This window comes from Podarcis erhardii (assembly GCF_964252035.2).
Source record: "Podarcis erhardii genome assembly, chromosome: 2".
In the NCBI taxonomy this organism is placed as follows: domain Eukaryota; kingdom Metazoa; phylum Chordata; class Lepidosauria; order Squamata; family Lacertidae; genus Podarcis; species Podarcis erhardii.
This window is the reverse complement of record NC_138498.1, coordinates 85,450,011-85,471,951: the sequence shown is the minus strand read 5'-3', so window position 1 is coordinate 85,471,951 and position 21,941 is coordinate 85,450,011. Positions and strand designations below refer to the sequence as shown.

The window sequence follows — 21,941 nt, the reverse complement described above, 5'->3', positions numbered from 1 at the left end:
TCTTGTTAGAATAAACTTATCAATTCAAACAAAAAAGGCAGCTGGTCTTTGACGGAGGACCCTGACCAGCTTAGCCCTCCAAGGCCCATGGCCAAGCATACCCATCTGCCCCCCACAGGTCTGCTTTGAGCCTAAGGATGTCTCCAGGAAGAAATCTCTGAGAGTAAGAGCTGTTCAATGGTGGAACAAATTCTCTCAGAAAATGGTAGACTCTCCTTGGAGGTTTTTAAATAGAGATTGGGTCTGTCATGGATGCTTTAGTTTTTAAGCATTTGAGATTACTGCTTTTCAGGGGGTTGGACTAGATGACCAACATTTCTATATAACTTTGAAGTTGCATAGCATCTGTATAACAGGCAGCCTCCAAACAAACAAAACAACCTAGAAGTGCACACTGACTTTGGAGTAAATCCCTTTGAACTCACAGAGATCTGCTTTTAAGTAAATATGCATAGTTCACACTTATGTATATATTCTTAGTAAAGAGACCTCTGACCATTAGGTCCAGTCGTGGCTGACTCTGGGATTGCGGCGTTCATCTCGCTTTATTATTGGCTGAGGGAGCCGGCGTACAGCTTTTGGGTCATGTGGCCAGCATGACTAAGCCGCTTCTGGCGAACCAGAGCAGCGCACGGAAATGCCGTTTAGCTTCCCGCCAGAGTGGTTCCTATTTATCTACTTGCACTTTGATGTACAGTAGTACCTCGGGTTACATACGCTTCAGGTTACAGACTCTGCTAACCCAGAAATATTACCTCGGGTTAACAACTTTGCTTCAGGATGAGAACAGAAATCGTGCTCTGGCGGCACGGCGGCAGCAGGAGGCCTCATTCACTACAGTGGTGCTTCAGGTTAAGAACAGTTTCAGGTTAAGAACGGACCTCCGGAACAAATTAAGTACTTAACCCAAGGTACCACTAGACTTTCGAACTGCTAGGTTGGCAGGAGCAGGGACCGAGCAACGGGAGCTCACCCCATCGCAGGGATTTGAACCGCCTACCTTCTGATCGGCAAGTCCTAGGCTCTGTGGTTTAACCCACAGCGCCACCCGCGTCCCTTATATTATTAGTAGGATGCAAAAATGTGTAGCAGCAAAGTGAATACTCTAAAACAGATCACTAGTTTGTTCTGAAAACTCTTTTGAGCTGTCCCATTAATAGCAGGATTTGGATAAGTCCTAGTATAATCTTTCTCCTGTAGATTACACAACCTTCCTTTGAACTGTAGCAAGTATGATTAACCTGTTTTCAGGTTGCTCACTTTGCAGAGAAAAGGTACAGCTCTATTTGAATGTTCTGTGTTTGGAACAACTGAAACCGAAGCACAAGTATGACCCTTGCTTACTTCACAACACATCCCACTGAATTCATTGGGACTTGTTCCTCAGTAAACATGCTTAGGATTCGTCAAGGCTGGTCCATTAGGGCAAATGGGGCACTTCCCCACCATCCTCAGTTGGCCCACCGCCAGCTCCCACCTGCCTTGCCTTCTTCACATCCAGCCCAGAAGATGGCACTGGGTCATCTTCCTTCTCCTTAGTCCTTGCGGAACTCAGCAGGGAGGAATCAATTGTCTCTGGTTCCAGCTACTGTTGGTGTCCCCGTCTTCTGGTGTACCACTGTCAATGGGTACCAGCCACCACTGTTTAGGTTTGTGCTGCATACCAGGAAGTCTGTGCGCGCACATCTGTTTGGAGAAAGCAACACCGAATCCAATGGAACCAGGGTGTTGGTGGCTTGATTCCAGGAGTAATATATGAGGCAACCTTTCACTTTTATAACATGTTGCGATTTAAATCGATAAGGAGTATTTAGAGGGATTGCTGTTGTCAACTAAAATCTCTTATTCTCCATTTATAGGCCTGCTTTTCAAACTTTTGAAATCTCCACCAATGAGTATATAGAAGAGTTTGGGCAACATTTGTCTGATAACTCGCTTCAAAGCTGAAGAACAAAAGCTGCATCAAAAACTTTCATGCCCTAGTCAATCAATCAATCTTACTGTATAGCCAAAGGTTTTTACAATGGACGACAGATAATAAAAGGACACTTTAATCTAAAATCATACAAAGTAACCTGTAGCAGTTTACAGTGGTGCCTCGCAAGACGAAAAGAATCCGTTCCGCGAGTCTCTTCGTCTTGCGTTTTTTTCGTCTTGTGAAGCAAGCCCATTAGCAGTTTAGTGGATTAGCGCTATTAGGGGCTTAGCGGATCAGCTGTTAAGCGGCTTAGCGGATCAGCTGATAAGCGGTTTAACGGCTTAGCGGTTCAGCTGATAAGCGGCTTAGCGGCTTAGAAAAAGGGGGAAAGGGGGGGGGGGAACCCGCAGGAACTCGCAAGACATTTTCATCTTGTGAAGCAAGCCCATAGGAAATTCGTTTTGCGAAGCACCTCCAAAACGGAAAACCCTTTCGTCTAGCGGGTTTTCCGTCTTGTGAGGCATTCGTCTTGCGGGGCACCACTGTACAAGATAAAAAGAAATTTACAACATTAAAACTGAAGATTGGAGTGCATTCACATAGCTGGAACGGAGCTTCTTGGTTGCCAGCGCAAATTTGGCTACCTGGTGTATAATATATAGATGATTATCTGCTAGGAATTGAACTGTCGCTTCCTGTGCGGATTGACCTAAAAGCCAATTAGGAAATGGTGATATAAATTTTCCTCTGGGTGTTGTATACAGGGGGCAAATCAGTAAATAGTGTGGAGTGTCCTCTACCTGATTGCATCCATATATACATTTGCGATCCACATGAGAAATCCCCCGATATCTCCACTCTAAATATGCTGAGGGCATCTGTTGAAATCTTAGTTCTGCAAAGGCCCTGCGTAGTTGTGGGAAGGTTAGAGTCTCAAGGTAACAGGGCCTTGAGTGATTGGTCTTAATTTGGGGTTACCAAGTAGAGTAACTGGTGGCAATGGATGCATGCTGTCTTGGATGGCACCCTGACCAAAAAGTCCAATTTCTAAGGTCACGTGGGCTAAGGGCTAAGTAGTTCTCCATTTGAAGATTATAAACCCTAAGCTAATCTTGGCACTTTTGTGCCCAGCCCCGTGTCCTTAGTTGCTCTAACCAGCAGAGTTTAATAAGAGTATGATCCTTGAAGGCATTTAGTCTGTGTCAGTATCTCAGATAGGCTAGATCAATTCTGGCTGCTAGCAAGAGGAGGCCCAACTCAGCTCTAAGGTGGGCTGCCGGTGTACCACAAGAAAGCCCTAAAATCTGCCTCATAAATTTATTCTTGGGGGTGTCTATTTCAGATTTAACACCAATTCCTCATATGTCATATCTGTAGACTGTTTTGGCAATGATTTTAGAGACAAAGATCTTAACAGCTGGGTTGATGAACTGCCTGCCCTTTGAATGGAAGAACCTATACAGGTGCCCTGTAGAACGGCCAGATATTAGCTTAATTGCTTCCAGATGGGGTTTCCATGGTGACTTCCCATCGATAAGTATGGTAATCCTAGATATTTAAATCTGGGTACTTGCTCAAGGGTGTGACCCTCTAGAGCAGCAGTTCTCAACCTGTGAGTCCCCAGATGTTGTTGGACTACAACTCCCATCATCCCTGAGCTCTGGCCTTCTTAGCTAGGGGTGATGGGAGTTGTAGTTCAACAACATCTAGGGATCCACAAGTTGAGAAAGGCTGCTCTAGAGTCTACTTGGACTTGGTAGTCCTCTTGCCAAATACAGTGACCTTGGTTTTATTGTAGTTTTTAGATGCTCTTTTTTACACAGCTGTCCAAATTTAACCAGCATCCTTCTAAGTCCAATTTCATTCAGAGATAACAAAACTAAATAATTGGTGTACAGCAGAATTGTCATGCACACCTCTTTATGGCAAGACTTCTCATTTGTCAGCATGAGATGCTTTCTACCTCAGCCAATCAAAACACAGTTGTTTCATTTGTCACAGGTGTGCAAATCAGTGTTTGCAGGATGAGTGAAATTTTCCCTCTGCATAGAGAAAAAAAATGTTAGAAGAAAATGGAGAGGCTTTTAACGACACATAGAGTGCATTGAACTCAGTGAGACTTCTAAGGAAATGGTTAGGATTACACTACTACTGTTAGCTGTTATGTCTGGGGTGCTGCCTCCTGCATTGTTTTTGCTGCCTAGCATACGAAGAGATATGTTAGTATGATTTTGAAATGCACTGGGAATCTAGGGTCTCTTCAGACATTCTTTTTGTTCTGCATTCTCAAGGCTAAACTCTTCATCAGCCACACTTCACAAATGCTCTTGCCTGACTGGGATGAGGTTGCTCACAATGAAATGTGGCCTTTGGAATAGAAAAAAAAGTTCCCTACCCTTCCCCTGGTGCAGATGTTCTCCCATAATCCCTGGCCATTGGGCAAAGCTTGATGGGGCCGATGAAGGACCAAAGGATCTCAACACCTGCCCTAGGGCCGAGAATCTTTGGAAATATGGTGGATCCCAGTTTCAGGGACAGGGGTGGTGAAAACATGCCTCATCCTGAAGATCTTGGAGGCTATTATAAAGCCAAAATATCAGCATATTATTATAGCTCAATCAATTTTGGAGATAACATAATAAAATTTCATTCCTTCATCTATGCGCTCTGCTGTTGCTCCTTTCACTTTGGCTTCCTTTGCTATATGTCGGTTCTTTAGCTCGTTTCCCCTTCTTGATAGTGAGGGCCCACACCTGATATGTCTTTTCCCCTGCCTTAATCTTCTGTTGGACAGAGCAGTGTTACATCCTCAGCACTCTCTCCCTGCAATACCACTTCTGGGTCAGACTGGGAGCCCCTTGGCACACTTCCTTGCTCCCTCCTCACAGGTACTTTGCAGTGAATTAAATATTTCCTTTTGTGGCTTCAGTCCATTTTATTGCTTTCTGATGAGTGCCAGGAGGGGGATTAGTAAGCAATAGCCTCTTGAATAACCTATTTCAGTTGCATAAATGTTAGTTTCTGTCCCCAGTAGAGGTTTTAATTACTGATTTTCTTCCAGGTTTTTATTTGTGAGATAGCCCAATTTGCTACAAAAAAGACAAAAGAAAAGCAATAAAAAACATTAATGAAAAACTCACAACATGGGGGGGGGCTTTACCTTGGGGGAATTAACAGCACAAACCTATGCTTGTTTACTCAGAATTTACTCTGAGTCAGAAGTAAATCCTAGGGTCTCTAGCTTTCAGTGGGACTTAGTCACTGACTTACAAAAAATTGCAATATGGACCATGACCCGTTAGCAATCTTAGGTTGTGAACTGCTCTGAGATCTATGGGTATTGGGCAGTATACAAATTTAATTAATACATAAATGTTGTGAGCTCCTGGAATCAGAATTTAAGTTGCAGGGTAGGATGTCAAAAGCCAGGATCTTCAAGGTTGCCTTCTCTGAAATACAGGTACGACTGGTTCCATGTGCAGGACCAACATGTGGCTGAGACGAGGGTGACAGTGTTGGAGGGAGGCTTTTTAATTTCTTAGGGACCAGGGAACATTTAAGGGCAAGCTGGGACTAGTACAAACGGGGTGGGGGCTCCAACTGAACCAGGATGAAACCAGACTACTGGGAGAACAGATTTTAAACTGATGGGGGGGGGGCAGAGGACAGACACTGAGGCAGGTCCAGTTTGAAAGCAACCTCTCGCCGAGCATGAAGATGATAAAAAGATGATGACACTGAAAATTCTTACAACATTTTAAATCGGGGAGGCGTAGAACAAGTTAGTGCAAGTGCAATGGCACAAAATACCACAGCGCCAGAAACTCTTGGAGAAAGAGAGAGACACGGTATAAATCGCCAGAAGCCTCTGAGCCAAGATGGGGGAACTGGGTTGCGGCCTGCTTTCTTCAAAGTAAACTCGACCCGGCACCGGGAGGCTGCCAAGGCTCAAAGAGCAGTGCGCCCCAGATTTCCCAGAAGCCCCTCAACCGCATCTAAGTCACGTGGGGCGCCGGCCCAACACCGCCGAGGTCAGTCCGGCCCGCCCGTCGTCGCACCAGACGCTCCCCGAGCCGCCTTGGGACACCAAGCCCCGCCCTCTGCCAGCCCCACCCGCGCGCCTCCCCATCACGTCAGAGCGTCAACACGGCGGGCGGGTCCCGTGACCGGAAGAGGGCGAGCAAGAGGCGGAAGTGAAAGCGGGGAGGGTGTTTGGCCCCATTAATAGAGGGAGCCGAAGGTAGCGGAGGGGCGAGTCAGCGCGGCGGCCGAGCTTTTCGTATACGGTGAGGGCGGAGGGGGCGATGCTGTGGGGCGGAGGGTGGGAAAGCGGGAGACCTAGAGAGGGCGGAGGCTGTTCGGGATCTAGGGCCGCTGGGCCCGGTGCTGGGTGCGAGGCCCCGGGTGCGGCGGTCTCGGCTCGCTCGCTCGCCGGGGCTGAAGGAGGGGAGGCTGGGTGCGGTTCCGTTAACGGCGCCGGAGCGGCTGCGGCTGCTCCTCCTGCCTCTTAGCTGGGGCCGCGTTTGCTGAGGGGTTGGGGGCGTCGAGGAGCGGCTGGCTGGGCCCCGCCCTGGTCTTCTAGGAAGGCGGGGAGCAAAGTCGGGTTGGTTTTTTTCGCGGCGCGGGGATAGGATATTTTACCCGCTTCGCTACCCTCCGCCTGTGTGTCACAGGAGCGGGTCTCCCCCGCGAGCACCGGCCGTGCCTGTGTGGCAGACCCGGCAGGAGAAGCCCGGGGCGCGGGGGAGGGTTGGTTCCTCTTTCCTTGTCTGGCTCCCTCCTTCCCTTCCACCAGCGCCCTCCCCGGAACAAAGAAACGTGGGAAAGGGGCCGCCCTCCCCCAGGGTGCTGTCACGGTGCGGGCCGCCCGGGAGCGTTCGGCTCCCGAGTCCTCGGGAAGCTCTGGAAGGTGAGAGCGGAGGAGTAGCTTGCAAGCCCAGCCCAAGTTCCTTCTCCCCGCCCCTCCCGGCCAAACAATAAAGCTTCCCGTAGCTGCCGGCTGGAGCGAGGCATGTTGGGTGACTTCCCGGTGGGGGTGCTAGCCCTGTTCGTGTTATTGCCGAACTTTTGTAGCCTTTGCTCTCTTCTCCACCTTTCCTGTGTAGCTTTATATTTGTGATTATCCGAGGAGGTTGTTTTGTTCCTTTGAAGTGCTTAAAAAAGGAGCTCTCGAAGTGCATGCAGAGTTTGGGGTGGGGGGGATTGTGATGGAGGGCGGTGCTTTTTCCTAGTGGGCAGCATGCTGCCAGACACTCGGTCCCATTGAATGCAACTGGACTTAATCCTGAGTGGAGTGTTGCACATCAGCTATTAGTAATGATTGTGACTTGACAATACTAGTTTTGGTGAATTGCATGTGTGGAATGATGTGGCGATATTTACACAGAGAACTAAGAGAGTAGTTATTTGAAGAATCTGTTACAGAATCTGCTCTGAATACCTTGAATGTTAAATAAATTGGGCCAGCTACATGTTATCTTACTAGCTAAACATGAGGTCATTGATAAGTTGGGATGGTAAACAAAATGTGATCTTCTTATCCTGGAGTGTTGCTGTGAGTAATGCTTTAGAAGTCACTGGTCAGAGCAAGACTGCAGGTGTTCTGATCTCCAAGGTTTGAAGTGCTGATATCCTTAAATAAAGATCTTATCTTATCTTAGTCCTATTGTAGTAGATCTTGTCAGGCTGATTCTTTTAAACCAGTTTGCTAAACTAAAAATATTTCAGCATGAGCACAATAGAAGCATGTTGTTTCTAAAGCATCAGCCAAATGGTAAGAACAAAAATGTATTGGGCCCTAAAACTGATTTTACTCTAATGACTACCAAATACTAACTACCATAGTGAAAGAAAACCTTTTTTTTAAGCCAGCTGAAAATCGGACCAGCGTAATATTTAGGTCAACAATAATGCAGCACTCCTGGATGCAGACTATTCGTCAGATGTAACACGTGTAATCTCGTATCTTTTATAGGCAGCATATATTTTCAGAATATATTTACTTTGTTCAGAGGCTGAAAAGTGAAACGTCCAGAAAACTCTTCCTGTTCTAAGCCATGCCCTCTTAGTTGGGAAGAACAAACATACTGTCTTGCTTGTGACTTCAGCAGCAGCTGATTAAGCACATGATTTAGTTTATGAATAGTTAACTATGATTTGACTAGGTATCAAATAAATGCCATGTCTTTAATGGAAGCAAAGAAATACATGTCACTCTCGTCTTTCAAAATCCTGGCATGTTTATGCAGAATCACTTTTTAGGAGGGAAATGGTCACATCCTGGACTTCATCAACATAGCCTCTATGTTCTAGATGAATTTTAAAAATAACTTTCAGTCTTATAAAATACAAATAGTACAAAATCTGTAGAAATGTCTGCTTCATTCAGTGTCTCAGTAATAGAAAGATGTTCTTGCATATGTTTTCCTGCACGCAATACTGTACTTATAAAAGTTCCAGCCAAGGGTTCTTAAAAACAGGCGCAAGAAAGGATAAACTCAGAATACAGGAAATAGATCACCTTAGAGCTACAAGCTGCAGTACAAAGCTTAATTTTTTTTTTTTACTTTTAAGTTGGTATTGAAGTTTTTTTACTTTACCTGGCAGCTATTAAAGCAAGACTTAAGGCATTTTCAGTTCAACAAATTTGATTTCATACTGTGTGAGACCATATGCTTTGTGTGCAGAAGGTTCCGGCTTCAGTCTGGCTCTAGAGTAGCAGGTGTTGACTTATGCCAGCTACCAGAGAACTACTGCCAGTAAGAGTAAATGATACTGAACTCTGTGCACCAGTGGTCTGACCTAGTGTAAGGCAGCCTCCTAGGAAAAAGAAAGCTGACAACAGTTAAATTATATATGTGTGCTCTGAATTCAACCTGTATTCAAAATTATACATGGCAAGGGATATCCTGGAAGTGTGGTGTTATAGCAAACATTTTTAATGCAAGCCACTTGATGTTAAATCAACTAAAATGGTACTGGATTTCCTTCCATAGTTGGAAGCTCCCTGTTAAAATGAATGTCTATGTAGGTGGCAGACTGCCTTTGTCTGGAGGGAGCAGTACAGTACACTGAATAGGGCAAAAAATGGTAGTTATAGTTGGTGAATCTGTTTGAACCTGAGGGTTGTGTTCTTTTCTGGATATCCTTCTGGGCAGCATGCCAGCAGTGAGTGCAACTAGAGCAAAAGTGGCCAGGACAAAAAATGTTAATTTTACTTTTATACAGAGGACTAGTTTCTACCTTGCTGTTGAAAGCTGGCATCATCATTATTAGCTTTGTGGACACCCATCAACAGATATTCTGTAGTCAGTTTATAGAGCAATCTGCCAACCCCCAACTAAACAAGATGCAATATTAAAAGCACGCGACAGTTAAAATAAAAATACAGTGTAACTTTGCTTCTAGCAAACAGACAAAACAGTAAATGGTTAGAGCCTGCCTTTTTATTTTATTAAAATAAGTTAGTTTAAAATGCATGGATAAAAATGTATTCACTTGGCACTGAAGAAACAATTAGAAGCAGTGCCAGGCAAGCTTCTTTAGTGAACCTCATTCATAGTTTTGGTGCCCACACCACGAAGGCCGTATTAGTAGCCATCCAACTGGCCTTACTTGGTGGGAGTGCAAAGAGGAATGTAAGGTTCAGGTAGGTATATATGGAAGAAGCCAACCTTTCAGTTAACCTGGCCACAAGCTATTAAGGGAATTAAAGCTTAAAACCAGCCATTGAAATTGGGTATGGAAAGAGATTGGAAGCCAACATAGCTGGTAAAGTGCTGGCATAATATCACCAGAGTGTCCAGCCCTAGTTTATGATCTTGTGTTTCTGTCTTGAGCTAGCTGCAGTTTCCTGGCCATTTTTTAAAAGGATGCCCCTTGTACACTGCATTGCAGTAATCATTTAGATTGTAGGCAGCTACAACCACATACATAATTGTTCTCCAAGATGCATCCATCCAAGTATTTTTGCAATTGGTATATAGCCCAAGTAGATAAAAATTGAAGGGGATATCCAATGTGCACTCCAGATATTCCTGGACTAAAAGTCCCATCATTCTTGAATGTTGGCCATGCTAGCTGGCAGTGTTTGAAACTCAGATATAAGCTAAGTGCCAAATGGTTCCTTAAACCAAGGTTGCAGTTGCCAAAACGGAATGTCTAGTTGCTATTTTGAGGCAAGACAGCTCTAAAGTCTTATTTTTCAAATGATGGACTGCCTGTGATTGATTCTCAGTTAAACATCTGACTAGTTCAGATGACTACCTTGAGCTAGGTTAAGAGCTTTGAGAAGTGCAAAGTCGCTTGATTCAGGGACACTCCACATATATATTGGCCTATTCCGACCGCTTTTCCTAAGGCAGACTGCTCTTGCTCAGTCTTCACAGAAAAAACAATGTGGTTCCAGAAATTCATTCTGATCATGCAGATAAAATATAACTGATAGAATTCTACAGGATGGAGTATTAGCATGTGAAAACAGTCCAGATCCAATGATCCCCAAATGGTGGAGATGTCAGGCACCATCCTGGCACCCTGTCATCTTCACTTGGTTGCAAGTGGTCGAAAGCCAGAAGCAAAATGTGCCTGGCTAATTTTGAAAACTCTGTGGGATTGATTAGAGTTGGACTGTAGTCCAGGAGCATTAGAAGGGCACCACATTGAGTAACCATAGTCTCCTTAATTTTGGGGTGACAGTTTTCTTGCAGTTGCCTGAAGACAGATAATGCACCAGTTGTTGCCCTGCCTTACCTTCTTTGGGAAGCACACCCTCAACCAGTTTTGCAGATAAGTTAAATGTTTACTTGATTTTCTGTGAGATGCATGAGGGTAATGTTCTTAAATCCAGATCCTAGCCATGTAGCACACTCTTGATAGCTTCAGAAGATAAAACATTAAGGTAGATTTCTCCCTCCCCACCCCCCACTTGGGATTAGCCAACTCAGAGTTGGTTTGTGATACTGAGATGAATGCACAAAGCCTTCTTCGAGTCCTCTGTGAAATAGCTGGAGGTACTCTCTGTAATATCATTGGCAAGATCATTTCTGTTGCAGCAACACCATCTCTCGGGGTTATCTATCCACTCACTCATGCTGACTTGCAAGTCTTATACTTTTAGCCTTGACTAATTATAAGGTGCAGGAAGAAAGTATGAGCAAACTCTGCAGGGGTCTCATCCATGTCTGATGGGTGATCTCATTACAGTAGCTGCATTTCAGGTGAACTGCTGGAAGCATTCACCCTAACACTAGCTGACAATTATACTCATCCCCATTAGATAATATCTCCCTCTATCTTCTGTGCCACTATTCAGCTGTCCAAAACTCTTCCTTCTGTGCTTTCCTTAACAACGTTTTTCTCTGCCCTCCCCAGTGCTGGTAAATATGTTTCTTCCAATCTGCCATTTCATGCAAGGGTGTGAAAAATAACAAAATTAAACTACAGGCTGGAATTTAATGTAGTGCTAAGTGGAATTCGCTTGTGCAAGGAAACATTTCCCTTTCTTCCCCTGCAGGCCCCTTAATCTTGTTTTAGGGGTCCCCCACCCCTGAGCATATTCAGTAGGAGGAGGGGGGATAAGTTGCACGAGTAGGCCACATATACAACAACTCAGATGAATCCTGCCCAGAGAGCTAACCTAATACAGTCATACCTCGGGTTGAAGTAGCTTCGGGATAAGTATTTTCGGGTTGCGCGTTGCGGCGACCCAGAAGTAACAGAGTGCATTACTTCTGGGTTTCGCCGTTCACGCATGTGGTCAAATGCCATCATGCGCAGAAGCGTTGAAACGTAATCCACAGACGCGGGTTGAGTTCGCTTCTGGATGTGAACGGGGCTCTGGAACGGATCCCGTTCACATCCAGAGGTACCACTGTACTATAGAACTGTGTGCAGGCAGGAGGCACTGTGAATTGGTCCATATACATTGCTTTCAGTGCTAGAAATTAGCCAGGCGTGTTTTGCTGCTGGTGTAGGTCCAATTGCAACCACATGGAGATCTCTGATTTGATGACTGACATCTCCATCTGGCTAGCCTCTCCAGCTTTCTTAAGCAGGTAAGCAAAAGAGCTTACAGTATTTATTGCATTTATATCTCACCTTTTTCTCCAAGGAGTTCATGGTTTGCCCCCTCCTCAGTTAATCCCTACAACGACTCTGTGGGGTAGGTTAAGAGGCTGTGATTGGCCCAAGGTCACCCAATGAGCTTTATGACTGAAAGGATTTAAACCCTGATCTTCCAGGTCGTATTCTGACACTCTAACCACTACACCACAGAGGCTTCCTAGAGTACTTCTGCTATGGGGCAGAAGTATATAAATTAAGTAGGTAAATAAATATGGGAAGAGCAGAATGTCATTTAGAGAAGGATCTGAAATATTTTCCTTGAAGCTTGAATTTGTTTTATTCTGGATTGTTTTGTTTTAATGTGTTGTATAACTCTTTGAAAAAAAAATTCTTTAAAATATAAAGAAATATATAAATGAAATTAATAATAATAAATCCCATTGTAAAAAAAGGCAACTAGACATTCCATTGTGGTGGCCATAACCTAAGTTTAGGGTGCCGTTTGGTGATTAGCTTATATATCTGAGTTTCTAACACTGCTTTGCATCAAATATGATTCCCATGGCACTCAATATATGATGAGGGTCAGTGATGCAGTTAAAGAGAGCCTGCATAGCTTCAACATAGCTCAATTCTGGGTTGACCCTGACTAGTGTAGAATTAAACATCTAGTGTTAAGCTTGAGAAATAGGTTTTCAAGAAACCACTCTGCACTATACAAACGCCCCAAATGCAAAGTTTGAAGTACCCTTTTAACACCATTGGATGTACTGGAGTACAACATTTTGTGTGTAGTGGGATAGTCATTAATTTGCACTTGCACCCTAACGCTTCTCAGTCCATTCAGGGACTTGGAATTCAGCCAGCAGAGGGCTGGTTCAAGGACTGTTGCTCTGACTTAGGTCAGGACAGGCTCGTAAGAACAAGGTAGGTTGTATAAACATGGCTTGGTTATGTATCACAGCTGAATGATTGGTAGGTAAATGAATAGACTAGGAGTTGCTGTATAACATGCAGGCATTTCATGGAGCATTCTGTTATCAGTTGCTATCGTTCTGGCACATATTGCCAGCATATCTGCTGATGAGCTTTCCTTTTTGTTTTTTTAAACCAAAGCTGCAGCTTACATGCAGCAGCTGTGCTTGAAGCTCTCTGCCCAGCACTGGTCTGCCCTTGGTGATGTCATTGTTGCTGTTCTATAAAGCCATTTCTTACATAGAAGAGAGCCTAACTACATGGCAGGTTTTCTCAGTAGTGCTGTTAATGTAAACTGTCAAAAGTAGAAAGTCTGGTCAAGCCTACCAGCCTGATTAGCTAATATTGTTTGTTATATTGATGAGTTGCTTTGCACCAAAACAGTCACAAAGCAGCTTGCAGAATAAAAATCCATACAAAAGCACGTTGAGAAGTGTCTATCCAACAATCATACTTGAGGAAATATCCTTTCTATTCACCAAAGAACAATTGTCACAAAACCAACAGAATGCCCTCTAAAACAGCAGCAGTGCTAAAACCAAAACATCTTTCCTGTTGCCAGAAAGAGTTGATTCTAGGCGCCTTGACCTGTGAGAGCATTACAGAGAGGGTGGGCAGGGACTGCCAGCTGAAAGGCCTGCTATCTCATAGCTAGCCTCTGGACTTCACTAGGGAGGACTTGCAAATGTTGAGAAGGGCCTTGGATGACTATCTTGGGCTCCATATATATTCATATGGCAGAGCCATCCATTAGGTTTTGTGGTTCCAAGTTGTATAAGGTTTTATAGGTAAAAGCCATTACTTTGGATTGAGCTCAGTGGCATATTGTTAGCCAACTCAACTTCACCAGAACTGGTGAGATATGTTCAGACCCCCTAGTTCCCATTAATAATCTGGCTGCCGAGTTCTGCACTATAACGGCAGCTTCAAAGACAATAATACATATAATGTATTGCAGTAATGTAGTCTAGACCACTGAAGCTAAACTCTTGTCTATCTAGATAGGATTGCTGTAGGGTTATTTGCAAAAGGCAGCAGAAGGGACCAGTGTTAGAAACTCGGATATATAATATAATTGCCCAATAGCACTTTAAACCCAGTGTGGTCAACACATAGGAATGTCTTGGCACTGTCCCCCCCCCCCCGGATTTATTATTGTTGTTCATTTCATTTCTATACTGCTTCATATTTTACAGAACAAACCTGAAAGTGGTTTGCAACATATTAAAACAATCCAGAATAAAACAAATTCAAGCTTCAAGGAAAATATTTCAATTTAAGTGACATTTTGTTTTTCTGAGTCACCAACCTGGCACGAGAAATCTCCACATGGTTGCAGTTGGACCCACGTCAGTCACAAAATGCAGCTGGTGCCTGGCTAATTTCTAATACTGGAAGGCACCCTGCACTTGGGGGGTGGCACTTGTGCCTCCAGTGGTGGTAATAGAGCCAGGAGGTCTCCAAGCTGCCCACCTGATCTTTTAGTGGAAGCACAACTTTGTCCAGAACATGGAGCACTCAATAAACCTTGGGGCTGGCAAAAAGTATTGCCTGTTTAAGTAAGCAGGTTATTCTTAACTAAATTTTTTAGATGCTGTTGTGAAATACGAACCTGTAAATTACTGAGTGTTGTGAAATTTAAAGGAGGTGGCACTTTAATTGCCATAAAGGCTCATTCAGAGTTGAGACCATAAATGCTTGATAGAAAGATTTGCATTGTTCTCCTGAGTACTAAAAGTATTCCTGTATCATACAAGATCTAGCATTGCTGACTTCTCAAATAAAAATTGCATAGGGTGTCTTCTCAAAGAGGGGAGGGGCTTATCTGTTACTTAATCACAGTACTTCACTAATTCAGCTTGTACACAGGTTGTCTTTAAGCGTCTAATACATTTGCCTGTGTGATCTGGCAGTTTGAAACTGCCCATTGTGCCCAGATTAAAAGTGAAGGCTCGGTAAAATGGAAGCCTGGTTTATATTTGATAAACTATCATGAGGATAGTAATTCCTTGTGGCTAGGTAAGGAAACAGTTGCATTAATCAGGTGAGTTGTTCCCTCTACTGTATCTTGTGGACAGGTTGTGTGGCAGGGTAGCTTCTTTACCTGTACTTGCTGCTTAACAAATTACTCATTTTAGTTCTTCTTGTTGTTAACTCAATAGATTTATCTGGTTTTCTGTATCTAGCTTAATTTTTTTCAGACTCTTGTAACGTAAGTATACCCTTGGTATAATGCAATGGAGACCCTCCTACCTTGAGCCCTTCTTGAATCTTTTTCTGTTGCTTTCATGTGCCTCAAGCTTGGAACTAAAGGACTAGAAGCTAGCAAGCACTGGCAGTCCTGTTTAAGTATCAACTGTTAGTGTTTCCAGAATCTGTGGGAGGCAGGGCTGATGTGCCAAAGTTGACTGTCGATTTAGGTGGTGAAGAGTTAGGGATTTTAAGGCAGATGAATCCATTGAATCATTCATGTGTTAGCAGTGAGATTATGTGTTGCATGCCCTTGAGCTTACTTTGAAAAACCATGTGAAATAACCATTCTAATATATCTAGGGTCTGGCAACAACCAAGTGAGCACATCAGACTGCAAAGCCTAGTTCCACCCTACCTCCTCAGAGGCTGAACTGCTACTTTCAGCTGTTCAGAAGCTTTTGCTAGTGTCTTTGCTGCTTCTCAATTTGAGGAGGGGCATTTATAGGAAAAGTACAACTTGCCACTCAAATGTGTGGCCCTATCCTAGCTGCATTTAGAAACTCAGGGGAGAAATGCTGATTGCTTATACTTCTGCTCACTTCCAAAAGAATCATTCAACTGTGCTGAGTTCACAATACATCTAAAACCATTATAGAAAGTCAAAGACTCATTCTGACAGGGTGGGGAAGCAGACATGGAGTGTTTTCTCAAGGGGGGGGCAAGTGATTAAGCACCCTGAGCCCACACATGATGCTGTAATCTGACTGTGCAGCCTTGAGCCAAGTACTGTTCCTATGGACACCAGAGGGAGTGAACAGGAGGAGGGAAGACATGCCACCAGAAAGAAAGTTGGCAAGAGGAACTTGCTTAATATGTGCAGAAACTGAAATACTGTTCAGTTTTAACTGAATTTATATCCTTCAAAGTAGCATAGCATGTTCAAGGTATCCTCTCTTTTGGCCACTCCCCTCATAGTTGTGCTCTACAATATAGAAGCACAAACCTGCCACAGTGTGCTAGGCTTTGAGACATACCAGTATATTAACTCAGTAGAACAGCTTCTGACTCCTAAGGGTAATGCAGAAAGAGCCTGTTCTATCTGTGGCACAGTGTAGGTCCCATGTTTATATGGGAGAACTGACACTTTCATCAGATGCAATATATGTAGAGCTGCTGAACCGGTATGGATGCCACCTGTACTTTTCCAAAAGCTTCTGACTCTTTACATTCCTCCAGATTGGCACTTGACAGGCCTGGTGTCCAAATACCTCTTTAAAGGAGGCAGCAACTGGTCAGGAGCGTAAAGGCATATTCAGGCCAAGTGTACAGGAAATCAGTAAAGTAGCAAGGCTAGTAGTGGCTGACTTGTTACCTATGTGACTGATAGTTGGCCCTGTGGTCTTTAAATTTGCAGAGGGTCCTAATCTACATTCTACCTTGTAGTGATTGTGAAATGGCGGTTTAGTTGCTTGTGGCCAAATACCTAGCGGCCAAATACAGAATAATCTGTCCATGTGAGGTTATATATATATACATTAGCAGATGCAAATTGGGTACTATGGGTACTATCTAAGTCAAGCTCTGAGTAGATCCATTAAAATTAATGTACTTAAAATTAGGAAGGACTAAAAGTCACTTTCTCTTGCTGTATTCTGAATATTACCTGGTTGGAGACCACCCTAATAATGCAGGGGTTTGGAATTGGATCCTGCTGATGGGCCAGTTTCCAAAATCCCTCCCAAGAAAATAGGCCACCTTGGGTAAGTGGGCATGGTCACTCATCTGTCAGGTGATTGACACCTGTCCAAGTTCAAAGGAAGTTGCTGATTCAAATCACTTCCTTCAGCCCCCCACAAATGCTCTAGAGAATTCCCAGCAGGGTTTCCATTCAGCATCAATCAGCTGATTGCTGCTGACTGGGAGTCACACTTGCAAAGGAACAAATGGACCCGCCCTTTCCTCACATTTGATGTTGCCTGTGACCTCAGGTATGTGGCAGGTGGCTGTGGTCTCTGGGAAACTTCGGCGGGCCAAATTGAGGCATGTGCTGGGCCTAACTAGGCTCACGGGCTGAAGGTTCCACACCTCTCCTGTAATGACTTAATTCAGCTTTTGTTTTATTCAGGCTGTTTGATAAATAAATTGCTGTTGTGATAGAAAACTGTAAAACAGCAAAAAAAATCTTCACAATTCTAATGAGTAGAAAATGCTTTGGAACTACAGAATTTGGAACATGGTGTGAATTAGGTAGTATCTGGCATATCAGAAGTAGCTTGCAAACCTTTTCCCAACTCCTAAGAGCCTCTTTCCAGCATAACTCTAAAACAGGAAGGTTCTTGGTGAAGTATATATAAATCTGAAAACATACTCTATGTAGTGAAATACTGCTGTTACAGACACAGTAGATAGGTTACAGGTTCTAGTTTTTTAAAATGTGATTTCAAAAGAAAAATATTCAGGGAGGGTCATACACACCATGCCCCTAAATGCCTGTTGACTGCTGAAGTGGCAAACATTGTGTGAATTCATGGCATTCCTTAAGCAGTGGTAACTACCAGAGTGTTAAAGGTGCCAGATATTCCTTTACAAATGTAATGCAGAAATTAACTGCTAATTCTGCACTCATTGAGCAGGTCAAATTTCTATTGCTTAGAGCCTTTGCAAAAAAATGAGATTCAAACCAGCTCAAAGGTATGCAACAAATTATATTTGAAAATACAAATTAGTAAAAAAAAAAAAAAAAGGGGTATATAAAACACAATAAACAAAAGCCAGACTTGAGGATAAGAAAGCAGTAAAACAAAGGATGAAGAAAGCAATAAAATCAAATTGGGTATCACCCTGATAATCCTTCTTTCTCTGAAAGCAGGGGGAGGCCCAATTACAGTGGTTCTGGGTAGGGGAAGGTATGGCATGGGAGGTGGGGCAGACCAGTTAAGGTGCACATGGCACAGGTAGTTAGTGACTGTGCTGTGTGCCAGCCCCCTCCTCCAACCTGGGGAATTGTGGTTGTCATATCAGCCAGCCCTTGGGTCTGTGACTGCTGCTGTTGAATGCCAGGTCGGTCCAGAATAAAATCCCTCATCCATTATCTGATTATGGATGAGGAGGCTGATTTGGCATCTTTCACTGAAACCTGGGTGGGTGAGCAGGGTGGAGTTGGTCTCACCCAGCTGTGCCCACCTGGGCACTCAGTGCAGCATCAGGCTAAACTCGAGGGTCGGGGAGGGGGGAGTTCCTGTGGTTTATACAGACTCTCTATCTCCAGGCTCTTTGTCCAGTCCGGGGGGTGGGTTGGGTTGGGTTGGGAATCTAGAGTGTGTGTTCCTGGCATTGGACAATTGGGACAGATTACGGATTCTGCTGGTTTGCTGTCTGCCTCGCTGCCCAGCAATCTCCCTGCTTGAGCGGACAGAACTGGTCTCGGAGAAGGTGTTGGGTACTCCTAGACTGCTGGTTCTGTGAGACTTCAACATTCATGCCAAGGCAGCTGGCTCTGGGGCAGCTCACGACTTCATGGCTGCCATGACAACCATGGGGCTGTCCCAAGATTTCCCCGGCACAAAGCACATGGCAGGTGACACTCTGGACCTTGTTTTCTTGACTGGGCAGCAAGAGGTTGATTTGAAGGTGGGGGACATTGATCCCCTGCATTGTTTAACATCTACATGAAACCACTGGGTGGGGTTATCTGGAGGTTTGGAGTATGTTGTCAGCAGTATGCTGCTAACACTCAGCTCTATTTCTCCTTTACATGTGCAGGTGAGGCAGTGGAAGTGCTGGACCAGTGTCTTGCCTCAGTAATGGACTCCATGAGAGCCAACAAACTGAAACTCAATCCACATAAGACTGAGCACTATTAGTGGTTGGTACCCTAGACCAGATAGGTGGGAGATCACCTGCTGTTGATGGGGTTACACTTCCTCTGAAGGAGCAGGTTCATAACTTGGGGGTGCTACTGGATCCTTAGCTGTTGCTTGAGGCTTAGGTGGCCTCAGTTGCCTGGAGTGTCTGCCATCAGCTTCGACTGGTGGCTCAGCTACGCCGCTATCTGGACAGGGATAACTTAACTACTTTTGTCTATGCTGTGGTAACCTCAAGGTTAGATTACTGAAATGTGTTATACATAGGTCTGCCTCTGAAGACGGTTCGGAAACTTCTGCTAGTGCAGAATTCAGCGGCCAGGTTGCTCACCGGAGCAAGATCATTTGAGCATATTACACCAATCCTGGTCCGACTGCAGTGGCTACCAATTAGTTTCCAGGCCGAATTAAAAGTGCTGGTTTTGACATATAAAGCCTTAAATGGCTCGGGACCCCAATACTTCAAGGACCACTTGTTCCCATATGAACCTACCCAAAACCTGAGATCATCTTCTGAGGCTGTTCTTCATGTGCCACCTCCTCGAGAGGTCCAAAGGGTGGCAACACAAAAATGGGCCTTCTCTGCAGTGGCTCCCCATCTGTGGAATGCTCTCCCCAGGGAAGTTCACCTGGCGCCTTCATTATACACCTTTAGGCGCCAGGTAAAAACGTTCCTTTTTAACCAGGCCTTTGGCTGATCTGATTGACATCCTATGCCCTTTTAAAATGTGACTTTTCGAGGGGGGATTATTGGGTTGTTTTTATTTTGATTGTGTATTTTGTGGTTTTATGTTTTGATTTTATTCTGTGAATCGCCCTGAGACCTCCAGGTATAGGGCGGCATATAAGTTCAGTACTTACTTAATAACTAACTAACTAAATATAAATACATAAATAGATATCCATGCAGTAACCAGTGCAAAAAGGTACCATCCCAGAAAAAAGATGCTGAATGTAATCCCGATAAAGTAGGATCCCAATTCAAGTGCCTAGATAAAAGTACGAAGCATAAAATAGATCTTCGACATTGCATCCTGAGTCAAATGAGTCCAGCAGTACTGGCCATCAATCATAGCCATCAATGACATACTCTGAGAATAGCCATAAAGGCTTGCTTGAGCTTGGGAAAACAAGATTAAACCAAATAGGAGCTCTACAGTGGTTATCTTTACATAGTCAAGTTCAGCTGGAAGCTTTTGAACATAAAACTCAGTCTTTTTGAACAAAGACAATTTTAAGAGCAATAATTTTAGCACCTGTGATTTGGGTAATCAAAGAGTATATAGAGCAGGGATAGGGAACCTTGGGGGTCAGGGGCTAAATGCAGCCCTCCAGACCTTTCTAATTGTCCCTCAGGACTCTGTCCAGGCCTCACTGTTTTTGCCTGCCCTGGAATGTTTCCTTGAATAGTGCAAATGCCTCTCATTCTGGAGGGAGGTAGCTTTGTCTGTAAAAACCTCTGCCATTTGTGCAGCTGGAATATAAATCTATTGTACAAAGGTAAGAGTTACATGCATTTGCATGCCTACTTTTGCATACAGCCCTTGGGCCGGAAAGGTTTCCTGCCCCTGATGTTGAGAGTGTTCATTTTATCTCAAGCGTTTCCTGGAGAGCCAATTCTATAACTTGAGGAATCATAAGATAATAAGAATCTTATTGTATCTGAAGTTTTTAAAAACAGTTAATTATGGACTTGGGCCACAATTGAAGGAAGTCCAACGTCTTAATAAATTAGAGCTGATGGAATACCAGGGGTACTAATTGGTGCAGAAGGCATCTTAAATCCTCAAAATGCATAGCTCTTAGTTTTCCTTACAATCTCCATTATGACAGATGCTGACTGTATGGTTTAGGTCAGTGTTTCCCAGCTGGGGGCCCCAGGATATTCCAGCCCCCCCCCCCGGGTGAAAATTACATAAATGGGGGGGGGGGGAGCACAGCATGAGGCTTGGGGGCCACAGAGTCAAGTGAGAAGAAAAGAAAAAAATCTTTTTCTAAAAAAAAGATTGGCTGGCTATCTGCTTGGCCAATAACAAGCAGGTAAGGGGGTGGCCTAGCTCTTCTTTTTGCCACGTGCATTTTCTTGGAGCAGTCCTGGTTTGTTTCCAGCCAGAGAGGGTGATCACTGAGGTTCCCGTTTTGACCACTGATTGTACCAGTTGCCAGTGCCAGTGGCACCCTGGGACAGACTCTGCAAGTTGCTGGGGTGCAATCCACCCCAGCACCTAGCAGATCAGGGATCCACCCCCCTGGAGCCTAGCCAATAAGGTCTGGTGCTGCTGACTTGCATCTAGTAAATTACTACGTTTCTACTCAGAAGAAAGCCACACTGGCCTCAGCGGGCCTTACTCCCAGGCGAAGGTGTGGGGGGCTATAGTGTTTTATCTAGGCAGCCAGGGCTCCTCTGGATGACAAGATCTTTTTGCACCAGGTCAGTGAGGACCACTTGGGACAGTCCCGGATTTACAGAAATTGTCTCAGTTTCTGATTTGATTCCAGAATGCCCTGCTTTTCCTTAGGACGTCCCTATTTTCACCGGAAAACTTTGAAGGGTATCTGACCCCTGAGCCATCTGAAGGCAGCCCTGTGTAGGGAAGTTTATTTAATGTTTAATGTTTTTTTATGTTTTTTATATATGTTGAAAGCTGCCCAGAGTGACTGGGGCAACCCAGTCTGATAGGTGGGGTATAAATAGTAAAATTATTATTATGGAATACAACATCTCTATTTTCATCGGAGAAATGTTGGAGGGTATGGTTTTGGACTGTAATCTGTAGGTTCCCCCGTCTTTGTATAATAACTGGAGTCAAATAAGTGTTGTTTACTTTTTATAATACAGTGGTGCCTCGAAAGACGAGGCGATTTTTTCGTCTTGCAGAGCACGGATTCCCTGGGTATTAACGGTTGTAAGAAAAAGGAAACAAACT

The 21,941-nt window shown here is 44.2% G+C and overlaps 1 protein-coding gene across 1 annotated transcript in view; it reads left to right on the top strand.

Moving 5' to 3' along the window:
• Nucleotides 1-6,065: 6,065 nt before the first annotated feature.
• RAB7A (RAB7A, member RAS oncogene family) overlaps nucleotides 6,066-21,941 on the top strand; it is a 29,148-nt gene continuing 13,272 nt past the window's right edge. Inside the window, exon 1 of the mRNA XM_081851039.1 lies at nucleotides 6,066-6,204. The gene's annotated coding sequence lies outside the window, so the exon portion shown is untranslated. The remainder of the gene's footprint in view (nucleotides 6,205-21,941) is intronic.